Source organism: Clarias gariepinus, chromosome 4, assembly GCF_024256425.1.
Source record: "Clarias gariepinus isolate MV-2021 ecotype Netherlands chromosome 4, CGAR_prim_01v2, whole genome shotgun sequence".
Taxonomy (NCBI): Eukaryota; Metazoa; Chordata; class Actinopteri; order Siluriformes; family Clariidae; genus Clarias; species Clarias gariepinus.
The window spans coordinates 38072371-38088184 of NC_071103.1; the positions used below are offsets into that span (position 1 = coordinate 38072371).

At 40.0% G+C, this 15814-nt stretch overlaps 1 protein-coding gene across 6 annotated transcripts in view; it reads right to left on the reverse strand.

Moving 5' to 3' along the window:
* kmt2ca (lysine (K)-specific methyltransferase 2Ca) overlaps positions 1–1109 on the reverse strand; it is a 156043-nt gene extending 154934 nt beyond the window's left edge. For all 6 annotated transcript variants that reach the window (XM_053494647.1, XM_053494646.1, XM_053494649.1 and 3 more), the window contains exon 1: positions 638–1109. The gene's annotated coding sequence lies outside the window, so the exon portion shown is untranslated. The remainder of the gene's footprint in view (positions 1–637) is intronic.
* Between the last annotated feature and the right edge of the window lie 14705 nt (positions 1110–15814).

Below are 15814 nucleotides of genomic sequence, written 5' to 3' on the forward strand. Positions count from 1 at the left end.
CCCTCATCTATGGTGTCCCTTAACGCAAAGTAAAGCCGCGGTCAAGACCGCGACCTACTGAATTGTGCGTGTGAACATTAGAAACACTTTGTGAACCATCAGCACTAGACCGGACCGGATCGGATCAGACAGAACAGAAACGCAGTCCCAGCGTCGGTGCTGTAAATCCTACAACAATAATAATAATAATAATAATGAGATCACGGTGGTGTTTGTTCTCTAAGCCCGGTTAGACAGTGTGTGTGTGTGTGGTGTGTGTGTAGCTGTAGGCCTGCACTGTGTACAGTTAAAGCGCACTTTGCTGCAGATCCAGTGTTGAACTTTGATCTAAACGATCGAGTATAAAGCGGAGTGAGGAAACGCAACATTGTATCGAGCGCGTCCTGTGATCTGTGTGATCTGTGTGCGAGTGTGTGCGCTCGTGCTCGGCTTGTTACTTTGTTACCGCTGTCACTTTCCCTGCGCTGGGAACGAGCTTCCTGCGACGCAGTAAAAAAGCTCGCTGTGTTCGCGGTCGTGCTGATTAAATACTCATCTGTTTCAGTAATAAACACCAACACACACTCTCTCTCTCACACACACACACACACACACACACACAGCTCGGTGAAATCGAAAGAGAAGAGAATTTGCTTACGGAATCGATGCGATTCTTTTTTTCCCCCTTCTTTCCTTTCCAACTTAATTCAGCAGGTAATCCGAGAATAAAAACTTTTTCTCCCTCCCAAGGCTCTCACACGGACCGGATGCTCGGGGAGAGGTTTCGAGATGAAACATTCCTCGTTCGGGTGAGACGGAGAGAGAACAAAAACTCCAAAAAAGAAAAGAAAAATGAGAATAGTAAAGTTGTAGCGTTTACTCCATCATGGTGGCCATGTTTAAGACGCGCCGCAGCACCGCCTGTCATCGCCTCGGGGAAGTAGATCCACATGGACGGGGCTCCACAGCACGGCCGCGGGGCCGAAAGTTAAAGCATGACCGAGCACGGCCGCGGGGGAGACTCCGTGACCCGGGGAACACACCGGAAACTCGGGAAGCGCCGAGAAACGCCGTTAAAGAGAGCGCGGAAAAGTGTGAGTGACCCGGCGGAGGGGTACAGGAGGGAGCACCCGGGGTAAAGAGGCGCTTCAGTCAGCACGAGGGGACTCGGAAAACACGGGCTGGAGCGCGTGCGCGCACATACACACACACTCACACACACACTGGAGCGGATTCTACTGCACGCACACATACACATACGCACGCACACATACACACATACACGCACACACATAGACACACGCACGCACTTAAAGACAGAACGACACACACACATATATACGCACACACGCACACTTTTTTACACATACTGTATATACGCGCGCGCACACACACACATACACAAACTGTATATACGCACACACACACACATACGCATCTAAAGACAGAACGACACAGACATATATATACACACACACACTTTTTTACACATACTGTATATACGCGCGCGCACACACACACATACACAAACTGTATATACGCACACACACACACATACGCATCTAAAGACAGAACGACACAGACATATATATACACACACACACACTTTTTTACACATACTGTATATACACACACATATACACACATACACATACTGTATATACGCACACACACATATACACACATACACATATACACACATACACATACTGTATATACACACACACACATATACACACATACACATACTGTATATACGCACACACACATATACTGTATATACGCACACACATACACATACTGTATATAATATACGCACACACATACACATACTGTATATATGCACAAACACACACACACACATATATACACATACTGTATATATATATATATATATACAGTATATACGTACACACACACTTAAAAACAGACAAATACACACACACACACTTAAAGGCAGACACATAGATACACACGCACACACACCATATATACACATGCACTTAAAAACATACACACACACATATATATATATATATATATATATATATATACATACATACACACATTTAAAACATTTAAAAACAGACAAATAGACAGACACACACTTAAAACAGACAAATACACACACACACACTTAAAGGCAGACACACAGATACACACACACACACACACACATATATATATATACATATATATATATATATATATATATATATATATATATATGCATTTAAAAACATACACACACATATATACGTACATTTAAAAACAGATAAATAGACAGACACACACACACTTAAAGACAGACACACAGATACACACACACTCAAGTACAGACAGACATACATACACACTTAAAGACAAAAAGACACACAGATACACACACACAGTTAAAGATAGACACTTGATTGAGCATAAAGGAAACTCCAAACATCCTGTATCGAGCAGAGTAACAGACATGTAGTCACATTGCTGTAGAGCGTACGTCACAAACACAAAAGGTTGCATCATGGGCTTTTTTCAAAGTGTCTAAGAATTAAATGTTAGGTTTCAACTCAATTCAATTCAGTCTTATATGTATAGCGCCTTTAATGATGCTTAATGTCGCAAAGCAGCTTTACAGAATCAAAAGAAAATGATGGAAATATGAATGAAAGGTGTGAGAACTTGTGTATAAATCAGAATGATCAGATCATGCTTATGAACAAGCCGAGGGTGACAGTGCTGAGGGAAAAACTTTCTGAGATGGCAATAGGAAGAAACCTTGAGAGGAACCAGACTCACCAGGGAACCCATCCTCATCTGGGTGATAACAGACAGCAGGGATTGATCTGCACTCATACTGTGTGTTAGGAGGCTGGAAGTTCAGTATAACAGAAGATGTGTTTAAGTTCATATGGAGTCCAGTTTGTTATTGTAAGCTCAGGTACAAAACCACACACATCCCAAGCAGACCACACGGGGACTATCGAACGACTTTAGGTTTTTCTGTGCCAAGTTCTTGTGCGGATCAAATATTATTTTTGCTGTTCAACAATAAAAACAACAACTGAGAAATATAATAGTTGCAACCAACGATGACGGGCCCAAGCACCCTGTGCCATCGCCACCCCGGGAGCACCACACGTGTGTGTGTGTGTGACGAGTAAATGTGTTTGCGCATGTTTGTTTGTGAGTCTGTGTGTTAACATTTGTGATGTGTGTGTATGTGTGTGATATATGAGTGTGTTTGTGTATGCATGCGTGTGCGTCTGTGTGAGAGTGAGAGTGTTAACATTTGTAATGTGTGTGTGATATGAGGGTGCGTGTGTGCGTCTATGTGTGAGAGATGTGTGTGATATGTGTGTTTTGCGTGTGTGTGTGTGTGTGATTATTAACATTTGTGATGTGTACGTGTGTACAATAGGCCACAGATGCTGGACAATAAGCGTCACACTATGATGTTACTCAATGTGATGTCACTTTTGTCACGCATTTTTGAGAACGACCCAAAATAACCAGTGCAGCCAGTGTTCGACTCAATGTGAGGACTCCTGAGTGCCCCAGGACATGCGACTCTCAGGCATCATAATGGCAGCGGATTCTAACCTGTCTGCCAATTTTCATGAGTTTTTGAGCATGTTAAGTCCCCCAAAAAGCCCAAAAGGGTGGAAAAAAAGAGGGTCCTGTACACCCTATAGTGCTTGGGCCCTAATTAAATGGTGGCTTAGTGGCTAGCACTACTGCCTCACACCTCCAGGGTCTGATTCAATTCCTGCCTCGAGCCTATATATGTGAAGTTGCATGTTCTTCTTGTACTCATTGGGTTTCCTCTGGGTATTCCGGTTTCCTTCCACAGTCCAAAGACATGCCGGTTACGCTAATTCGCATTATTAAATTGGCTGTAGTGTATGAACGACATTCGGGCATCAAGCTTTCAACCTGACCCTTTACATATCTGTCGTAGAAACAACAGATATATGTCCAGGGTGGCGAGTATTCATTGTGCTAGGTTGCACATCACATGGACGGACGAAAAAATTAAATAAACATTTTTTTTGTGGACAATATCAGTCAATTATGGTTAAGACTCTTGGTCACTGATTGGAACAGTGATGGTTCAAGCCCAAACACTGACAAGTTGCCACTGTTGAGCCCTTGAGCAAAACCCTTAACCCTGTCTGTTTACTGTATCCTGGCTGACGCTGCTCTCTGACCCCTGCTTCCTACGTGAAAAAAAAATCACTGTGCCGTAAGGGACATGTTATAATAACTTAATCTTAATCTTAGTTCTCTCACATTCCGAATTTGTATGATTTTTCTTATTGAAATACATTAAAACAATACAAAGGATACAAATTAAACAGAATAAATGAAAAACAAAGGGGCGTTTAGGGATTAATAATATATAAGAGTGCAGAATAAAAGAAAAGGACACGGGAGGAAAGTTATATAAGATATAACCAAAGAGGGAGCCGTTACCAAGAGACGTTTTCTTAAATTTAAAACAATATCATAGAAATGTTGAAGTCTGTTATTCTTTTAATTACACTACCAGACAGAACGTTTGGACACCCCTTCCATTCAGTTCCATGATCATTTCTCTTTTTTTTTGTTTTTGTTTTTTTTTTACACTGTGAAATAATACTGTAAGTGTTTATCCAAAATACACAATAATCTCATCTGAACAGTTGATATTGAGATGTTTATCTGCTACTTCTGCTCTGTAAAGCTTCATAACGGCTCTAATCTGAGGTTGCTGGTTGTTAATTGGTGATTTCTGAGGCTGGTGACTCTAAATGAACTTCTCCTCTGCAGCAGAGCTCAGGTTTGGTCTTGATTTCCTGGGAAGGTCTTCATGAGAGACAGTTTCATCATCATGGAGCTTGATGGGTTTTACAAACGCACTCGACACAATACTGTTCTTGTAGGAACTGTTCCAGATCAGCTGACCTTCATGTCTTAAAATACAGTAACAACTGACTGTAGTTGCTGTTGTTGATACTAATTTTATAATGACATAGGTGTTTTTTTGAAATCCAGCATTGTTCCAAAATGTAGAAAATAAATTAAAAATTGTGTCCAAACTTTGGACTGGTACTGCGACTTTTGAAATTTTTGTTTGAGAATGAAATGTTTTGCATTTACAACAAAAAAAGGGAAACAGAAGAGTTAACTAAAATTTCATAATAAAAAATGATGTATTTATGACTAAAGCACTAAAGGAGAGCGATACATTAAGGGAATAAAAGAGATGACATTTTAGGCGAGCTAAAAAGCTTTGTCTTCTCACTCTCAACAACAAATGTATCAGGATTTTATATTCACATCAGTGATCAAACGCAATATGCGGAAACAGAAAACAGAAAGATGCTCCCGGTAAACACTTAACATCAGTGGACCAGTTCCTGTGTGTCCCTTTAATGACTTTGATGAGTAAAAAGTCCAGATCCCTTTATTCCTGAAAGCATAAAGCGATGATCAAACGTAGCTGTAAATGGATAAAAAGTATGAGACGACAGCAAATTGCAGGGAATATGAAGGAGCAGGTGTTTTAGGAAAACAATCAGCGACTTCACATTTATTAACATCCACCGCCTTTGTTGATTATTTTCCCATCGCAGCATGTGGCCAAGGACTACTATAAACCCTTAATGGACTCTCTTGAGGAAAGAAAGATGAGTGAGGCACCTAATTCCCAAGCCTGACCCTCGTCTGAGTATTATAGTTGTCTATGTTTTCTCACACACACACACACACACACACACACACACACACACACACACACACACACAGGCGAGTCTATAAAAAGGGTAAAAGGAAATGGGTGAAAGTAGTGAGATGGTGTCTTTTCACACACTGCGCTCTCTTTTACTCCCCTCTGCACCTGGACTGCTTTGCACATCCTCGCCAACATCCGTCACCTTTAATGAACCCTTTATTTTACATTTCCAGGCTAATTCTATTTTCAATGTCAGCTTCATTAGCATGAAAAACTCTTTTGTGTGTTTTGTATGTAAGAGAGAGAGACAAAGGTGTGGTGGGGGTGGGGGTGGGGGAGGTGTTGGGCGTCTGAATGAAACGCAGTAGTGTTGGTTGTGTTTCATCAGCGAGATGAATGGAAACACACACAGCCCATAATCAGCCTATAATCAGCTCTCATTTAAACCAAATGCCCAGTGATTGATTTAATTATCACACAGAAAAGGAAGTCAGTCCTTTTTAATCATGTTTCTCCATATATTCGATGTATCTATACTGTACATTGTACTTTAAATCTACTACCTCAATTATTCTAAAACAAGTAGCTGATATCCAAGGTTAAGCTAATCGTTCATCTGCTTCATTAGATCAGCGTGTATTTCCCTGATCATCCAGATCATGAAGGTTAACATCATAATGTTACGACACAATTTAGTGTATATAAGGAGTCCAGGATCAACGATCAGGAAAACAAAGTGCAATCTTTTAATAAAATTAACAAACAAACACCTAAAACAAGACTGTAGGCATTAACATGGATACAAACCATAACAAGTGATCCAACAAACCAACAGAATTTAAATAGGATGCTTACGGCCAAAACACAAGTTCTTTGTATTTAGTATATATTTTTTATGTTATACACATAATACAAAAATATGTGGCCAAAGAAGTTACTTTTAAAGTTTATGCAAAATGGAAGTTATCTATCTCGCTTTCTTCGAAATGTCACGTTGCTAACTTCAGCCGTTTTGGAGAGATGATTTTATATGTGCACCCAAGAATGGACATTTTTCAGCGTTACACTGTCTCACTTCAAACAATAATCATTAAAAAATATGAATTATTCATATTGCTTTATGAGTATTGATACTAAAATTGGTGTCAGCTTCTAGAAGCGTATGACCTGTTGCTTAAATTAAAGCTTTCTGTGCAAAAATAAAGATCCCCCCCCCCCAAAAAAAATGTAGTGTCCGTAACCATGTCAAATTCATGTCGCAATATCTTGACAATTTTGTGTTTTGAATAATACACTTTTTCAGGTTAATGTCTTTTCATGTGAAATCTAAATCTTCTCCAAGTTGAGACAGTGTCAGTTAAGATCATTGAAAGATTTGAATTTGAAAGAGTTACGGACACTACATAAATGGGCATAAAATTGTATTTAACAAATGTGTTTCTTTTTTTTATTTGAAAAAAGTATAAATGTGTATGCATGTTTACAAAAAAGCATGAATCAAAAGATAAGAAGCATTAAGTATTATGCAAAAATGATGTTATATGATCCTACCTGATCATATAACATCATTTCATTTCACCAATACCATGTTTTGGCCATTAACAAGGCATAACAAGACACAAGTTATAATGATTATGTCATTATCATGTCAAGCTCATGTGACATACGGGGGTGGATGGGTAGCATAGCTTCATGCTGCCTTGCGAGAACTCCTCCTTCATGGTACTGTTCTCAAACCATGGTATAGAGTCAGAGTGCTTCCCTGACAACCAGCTCAGTGTCTCCTTGCTGATAAGAGCACTTAAGCCTCCACAGAGAGAAACCACCTTAGCAAAGCAGGCAAGAGATATGATGTTCTCTGCTGAACTGCAAGGCAAAGCAACAGTCTCAGCATAGCTAAGGAGTGGCACCATGTCCAAGGCAGAGTCCAAGAGCAGAATGGCAGTTGTTGCCCATAAAAGAGACAGAGGTGAAAATAATGTCCATGTCCAAGTTGGGGATGTCAAATGACAAAGCGATACCCATGGTGAAGTCAGAGGGCAGAGTGATATTGATAGTAAAGTCAAAAAGGAGAATGATGTTCATGGTGGAGTCAAAGGGAGAACAATGTTCATGGTGAAGTCAAATGGGAGAGTGATGTCCATGGTGGAGTCAAAAAGGAGAACAATGTCCATAGTGAAATCAAAGGGAGAGTGATGTCCATGGTGGAGTCAAATGTGAGAGTGATGTCCATGGTGGAGTCAAATGTGAGAGTGATGTCCATGGTGGAGTCAAATGGGAGAGTGATGTCCATGGTGAAATCAAATGTGAGAGTGATGTCCATGGTGGAGTCAAATGGGAGAGTGATGTCCATGGTGGAGTCAAATGGAAGAGTGATGTCCATGGTGGAGTCAAATGGAAGAGTGATGTCCATGGTGGAGTCAAATGTGAAAGTGATGTCCATGGTGGAGTCAAATGTGATAGTGATGTCCATGTTGGAGTTAAATGGGAGAGTGATGTCTATGGTGGAGTCAAAGGGCAGAGTGATGTGGAGACAGAGGGCCAAGTGTTTCCCATAGTGGAGTTTAAGGGCATACAGTAGCAATGTCTATGGTTGAGCCAAAGAGAGAAGTGATGTCTATGGTGAGATCAGTGGGTAGAGAGGTGGTTGGGGATAAAGCAGTGACCATGATGGAGTCATCAGGGTTGTGATATACACGGTAGAGCCAGAGAGGGAGGCACCATCCAGAGCGAGACAACATTTGTGGGAGGGCAATTCACACTACATAGTCACAAGCAGAGTGATAAAAAGTGCATGAAAAGTAAAACAGGATTTGTTCTTACAAAGGAAACTTTAACTTCAGTTTAGACATGTGTTTTTCACAGTTAGTTGTAAAAAACAGTTTGTGAAACTGTGTCTATTAGAAAACCCAGATACTCACAGTATATACAGTATACTCATGGACAAAAGAGACAATATACATTTCTAACTAAATAAATTTTTGTACAATAAATAATAAAGTTTAATATTATACAAACATCTGCAGCAGAAATTCTAAATTCAGAGGACACTGATAATAAGAGTCCACTTTGTCCCATGATACAGCCTACTTGCACGTCCAGCAAGTCCAGCTGCAGCCAAAAGTTATTGGATAGACAGATAACTTATCATATGTTTTCTCAAAAAATGTTGCCATTGAATTAGTCTGACTTGGCTTCGTCAGTCTTGGCCTTTTAGACAGAGGGAGATCAGCAGTGGAACCATTTTTTTGGAATCTGTTTCACGTTCACGTTGTATTGGACCACGTTAAAGCTTTCTGATGGCCCTCTCTCTGCTAAGAACTTTTGTCCTCAAGTATAACATTAATCCTTCATATGAGTAAAAAAAAAGAATAATAAAACAAATTATTTATCATAGAAAACAAATAATAACAAAAAGTATCAAAATCCCTTAAAATGGGAGTATTTGTAAGATGCGCTTCACTGGTTGCCTCTAAGACGATGGATTAAAAATACGCAGGAAATCATGTGCAGACAAAATAACAAAAATAAATAACACTGACATCCCTGTGTCTGCAGGATCTGATTAAATCACAGGTTTTTATCACATAAAAAGCTTCTATGGTATGGTGACGAAATGGAAAAAACTTTAACCTGACTGGTCAGCTGGGGTTAACGTCTTTTGCTCATGGGGTGTGCTGTTACAGAAAAATAAGAAATGGTATAATTATGCAAAGCTTTTTTTTCCTCTTGCATCAATACATTATTTAAAAAGTTTAAAATGTATTATTATACTTGGGACCTTCATGAGATATTATGCAATATATATATACAGTAACAGCAGTAAACAAAACAGTTGGATGAAATTATGGAAAGAAAAGAGGTAAAAGCTTAAAAAATAAGTATGTTAGAGGCTCAAAATGATAGCTTTACCTCTGACTGGAGACTCATCACCATTTCAATAATTATATTTGTTATAACAGCAAATCATTTATTATGAATTGTATCAGGATATGTTGAACATTTGTCATGTAAATGTAAAATATTCATAAATCACCTATGTGATTTAAAGATGCACTTCAGTTTTAGAAAGCTACTCAACCCCTTCTGACCAATCAGAATCCAGGATCTAACAGCGTCATATATTATTAAATTACAGCAGTCGTGTTTCTGCACATGGGTAGTTTTTCTTTATTGAAGACGTGACAGAACGAAGCAGTTTGAATGGTTTTTCAGGACTGACAACTTTGTGGAACAAATGTGGTCGAGAAAAACAATCATGAATGGAGATCACTTAAAAAACTTGGTGTAGTTGCATGGTAAAAAAATTCGGTGTAGTCGGAGGAAAAAGGGTCATGTGATCTGCTGAGTCCAGATTGAGCCTATTCCAGAGCGATGGGTGTGTCAGAGTAAGAAGGCAAGCATATCATGCAATCATGCATAGTGTCCACTGTACAAGCCTCATGTGGCAGTGTTATGATCTGGAGTTGCTCAGGTCGAGACTCAGCAACGTTATGCGGCAATAAAAAGTCAGATGATGACCTGAATGTCATGAATGACCAGATTATCACATCCGTGTTTCTGGGTTTTTCTTCTATGATGGCACAGACTTATTCCAGGACTCAGATTGTGAAAGAGTGGTTCCAGGAGGGTGAATGAGAAGGACCCAAGTGGAACGGTGAGGCTACAGGGAGCAGAGGTAAAGAAGGTGCAAGACTTTAAGTACTTAGGGTCAACGGTCCAGAGCAATGGAGAGTGTGCTCAAGACAGTGGTGAGACCAGCGATGCTCTACGGCTTAGAGACAGTGGCGCTAAAGAAAAGACAGGAGGCAGAGTTGGAGGTAGCAGAGCTGAAGATGTTGAGGTTCTCTTTGGGAGTGACAAGGATCGATAGGATCAAGAATGAGTTCATCAGAGGGACAACCCACATTAGATGTTTTGAAGATAAAGTCAGAGAGGCCAGATTGAGGAGGATGCAGAGGATAGGGTTAGATGGAGTTTCATAAATATACCATTTCTGTATAATTTTTTTATTTGGTTACAATTTGAAACAAATTTAAGGCAGTGTGCATAGTTTAGAGGTACTAGAGTAAGAGTTTAAATCACGGAAGAACTGCAACATTGTACCACCTCAAGTACAAAGATGTATGTAACTTAAAAATTAATTAAAAAATTTGTTGTAGCAGCAATCATACTTTAATACTGTATACAGCGTATTAGAGACATACTGTAGACATACTGTAAGTTTGTTATAGTCTGTCTTTAGTTGTAGTTTTGGTGAGCATGTCACATTATGTGATCTGACCACTGTCCTCTATACATCAAGATTTTTCTTACATACTTATTGTGTGCAGCAGCAGAAAAATCAGACTGACAACCTTACAGTGTAAAGCTAGCTTAAGAATAAGAAATGGTAGCCACAGAAACTTTAAGCATGGATGGATACCTACTTGAATTTAAACACGAAAAAGAAACCAAAGTCCCATGGGAACTAAGCATAGAACAGTATGTCACAGATTAGGTGAACACAACTACTCACTACTTCAGCAGTATTGCTGCGGCTTTTGCAAAGTTGAATGGTCTCCCACACTGTAGGTCCGCGGTCCCTCGTCTGTGACCACTCTAACGTGAAAGTGATCTGGATGCAGACACCATATTTAGTTGGGAAATAAGATCCTTCCTGAACAGAGTTGCAAACCCTTCAAGCGTGCTACATCAGCAGGACATGGTGGTTGAAAACCGTGTTTAAGTTCCAGGATAAAGAAGTTTGAAGAAGGTTTATATCTGGAATACTTAGGGATACAGCTATTGCTCTTCCTAAACAAAGAGGTTATAGATTAGATGAGCAGCTAGCATGAAAGCAGACATCAACAGATATGGATCACGAAGAAATGCATCATGTGAGGGATCAAATAAAAGGGTACAACAGAGTATGGCTCCCATGTGTGGTCTGCTTGACTGGTGTTGGTTCTACTTGACCATGAAGATGGTCTTGATCTCAGCTGATGGCAGCATTTTTTCTTCTAATGTGACTCTTGTGACTGTAGTCAACCAATAGTTCAGGACTAAAATTCCAGTTTTGTACCTGAGTCCCCAACAACGACAGTGGTTGTTGTTGGTCTTCCGACTGTTCCCGGCAAGGCGTCACCACAGAGGACCGTTCGATCCAAGCTTGGCACAGGTTTTATGCCGGATGCCCTTCCTGACACAACCCACCCTTTTTTTCTGGGCTTGGGAACGCCACTGCATCCTGGGGTTTGGGCATGACTGGGAATCAAACCTGGGCCTTCCGCATGGCAGGCGAGACACTCACCACTGAGCCACTAATGCCCCTCCAACAACGAAAGTGGACTCCATATTAACTCCTCTTCTGTTAAACTGAACGCCCAGCCTTCTAACACACAGTTTGACTGCAGGTCAGTCCCTGCTACTGTATCTTCTATGGGTTCCCTGTTCCCATAGACGATGAGTGAGTGAGTGACACCCTGCTACACTAATGCACTTATCCCAGTGTTTCACTACGATACCACCAAGGTAGAAAGTTTGATCGATGATCGCACTGCCATTCTGATTCACATTATCCATTATCACCCAAATGAGGATGGGTTCCCTGTTCCCTGAGTCTAGGTCCTCTTAAGGTTTCTTGCTATTGCCATCTCAGGGAGGTTTTCCCTGCGACCGTCACCCTCGGCTTGCTCATTAGAGACAATCTGATGATTTCTCACCTGATGATCTCATTTTTCAAACTTATTTCCATATTTTCTTTTTATTTCCTTAAGGATGCTCTTGACACTGACCATAGTTAAAAGTGTTATATAAATAAAATGGCATTGAACTTATTTGAAATAAATTATGGCTTATGGTGGTGGTTCATATTGCCCATACACATGCTATGCAGCTGACACAGAAAGCCACTAAAGCATAAGATCGTTCTGCTGAGAATGCTAATGCCATGTGTGAACTACATTAAATCTTGCGACTGAATGATCTTGATGGGGTTTTCCGGTTTACAGTCTCTAATCAAATCAAATTATTTGATTAACCTACACAAAATTCACTTAAATTTTCCTACTCCTTACTGCCCGTGTCATCTGTGGCTCTTTTATTAGGTCTGATGGGAGTGTGTGTAAATGAACAGTTTGCCAGCAAAATGAGATAACTTTATTTAAAATTAAATTAGTTGTACAAACTGATAAAGAATATTTTGTGGGCCTCCGAGTGGCGCAGTGGTAAAGTGCTCGCCCTATCATCCGGAAATCGCAAGTTCGATCCCTGGGGGATGCTGTAACCTCTCGCAGCCGGAGGCCTAGAGAGAGCTGATTGGCCGAGCCCTCTCAGAGGTGAGGGATGAGAGGTACTTCGGGCCCCCACATTAATGACGGCTGTACAGCTAATCAGGGGAGTCTGTGAGCTCACACAAGCAGAAGGAGCGGATAGCGCTGTCCTCTGAGTGTGTTACGCTGCCCCCAATGGTGCGTGAGCAAGCAGTTCGAAAAGATGTGGTCGGTGACGTCACGTGGGTCGAAGGAAACACGTGATATCTGCGGCCCACCCGACTGAGTGATAGTAGGAGCTTAATGTGGGAGCCCCCTAGTGGCAGGGAGGAATTGGCCACGACTAAATCAGGGAGAAAAATCGGGGGAAAACCCAAAAAAGAGAAAGAGAAAAAAAAAGAATATTTTGTGCATATTTCTTTGCATCACAAGGATGTAAAAAAAGAATAAGGTAAGGATTTAAATTGTTTTGGTTATACAAGTATGATTTTATTGTGATGTACCAAAAAAGCTATAATTGCTATATATAAAGTTTTGACATAATGGATAAAGTCCTAAAGGCCTGCAGGTGTGTTTGTGGTTATTAAGTATGTAATTTGTATTACATAAAAAAATATACATACATATATATAAAACCCTTGCTTTGGTTGTGATTTCATAGAGTCAATCAAAAAAGTTAGATCAAACAAAAAAATGTTGCACACAAACCATTTTAATTACAAAGATTGTTGATCATGAGAAATATCAGAAACAATACATCAACTTTAGTTTACAGCGTCATCCTCCTCCTCCTCTACCAGTTGAATTTTGCTCCAGTAAATGAGGACAGCTTGCTGTACAGGTCTGCAGCGCATAACGTCCATTTGTTCACGACCCAAGAGAAAATCCATCACTCACCCCACAATGTTTAAAACATCAGCTTTCCATATTTGTTTTTTCACATTTAAGGGTTGTAAAGTTATTTCTCCACTTAATTCTCTTTCAAGCATATTAATACAAGTACATTATGACTCCCGAATGCAGCAAAAGCAGTGTACGTAAAAGTGGAGAAAACAGAAGGTTGCATTAAAAACTAGAGAAAAATTATTTGCCCAAATGAGTAAAAGTGTCATGTATGGAGGAAAGGGGGGACAGTGCGAGTGCAGACAGATAAACAACTATGAGCATGAAAACTAGGACTAGGGCTAAGGGTAATGAACACAGAATACAAACAGCGTACCAAACCAGTAAACTCAACAGAACAGATCAAACATGCAAGACAATACATGGAACCACCACAAACAAGGACTATAAATAGACAGACTAATCAACTAAACAAGGTGCAGGTGAATAGAATTACAACCATGTGGTGGAGGGGTGCATGCTGGGAAATGGTAACTGAACTCCGGGACAAGTTTCAGTTCGGAAAAAAAACCCTGCAGCATAGGTCACAAAACCCAAAACCAGGGGACGAATAAGGCAGGATCACGACATTAAGTCCTTGAATTGCGTTTTGCGGTCAAGCTTTTTAAATGCAGACTCACCTAACTGACTAAAACACATAACATATTAATAATAGTTACACCTTTAACTATTAAAACCTTTAAAGGCTTACAGTGTTTCAAGGCAAAGTCATTTTGAGTTTCATGTCTGTAAGTTTAGCGAAGTAAGTTCATTTCTGTGTTCTCGCTTTGTCCTAGTTTCAACCCTCACATATTTTCTTGTCCTTGAATATGGATCATACCCTCATTTATTACCTCTTACTACAATCACTAGACTGTCCTTAATAAACGCCCTGCCGTTTCTCCTCAACACGCAATAGAGATCTAGGGGACACAGGAGGAGATGTGGGGATAAACATGGTTAGGATACTAGTCTATTAGAGGGCAGCAAATGAAATAGAAAAAAAGAGCATACAACTTTCTTTATACTAATATATAGACACAACCCCATTCTCTTCACCAAAAGCAAAGGACTGTGAAAGACATTAAGTATTCAACTGTTACTTCCATCATTGGAACTGTATTTTATGTTGTTTCGTTTAAAAAAAAAAGAAGAAAAAATTTATTATTATTTCGTGCTCAGATATTATGCCACTTCTAACGATGCAAAAACTGTTTTTATGTTCAGCGATGTCAAACACAAAGCCTTTTTCCTTTACTCTTGGAAACTGAAGTTTGCTTAAATACTGTAATAGAAGTATACACTGTAAAAAGCGAAGGGAATGAGGTCAGGGGATGCAAGTTTCCTGGAGAATAATGTAGTCTTTCTTATTAATATTTTTTATTGAAGCACCAGTCAGGGCTTCGTTTAATAAACTAAATTATTCACTCACTTATTTTCTTTAGCATTTTTCCTGTTCAGGGTCGAAGGAGGACCTGGAGCCTATCCTAAGCACCAAACGGGGAACACTCTGGATAGGGCATCAATCTATTACCCTGCACACACACACTATCACACTCACACACCACGAATTCCAATTAGCCTAATCTGCAGATTAATTCTGACATCATACCCTCACAAATAGGGAATCATTCTGGTGTAGTAGAGAATATAATGTAGGAAACGTTTAAACCACCAGAAACACTCGTTCACAAGTTGAGTCCTGGAATATGTTCGTGCCTTAACGGAAGGAAATCTCCATAAATGTAATAACCTGGTGATTCAGTACATTCAGGTCGTCAGCTGACTTCATTTTATTTCCACATAACGTTGCTGAGTCTCGACCTGAGTAACTGATCAACTCCAGATCATAACACTTTCTCCAGAGACTTGTACAGTGGCATGATGGGAGCATCACTACATGTGCTTTACTTCTTACCCTGACACACCAATCGCTCTGGAATACGCTCAATCTGGACTCATCAGACCACATTACCTTTTTCCATCGCTCCAAAGT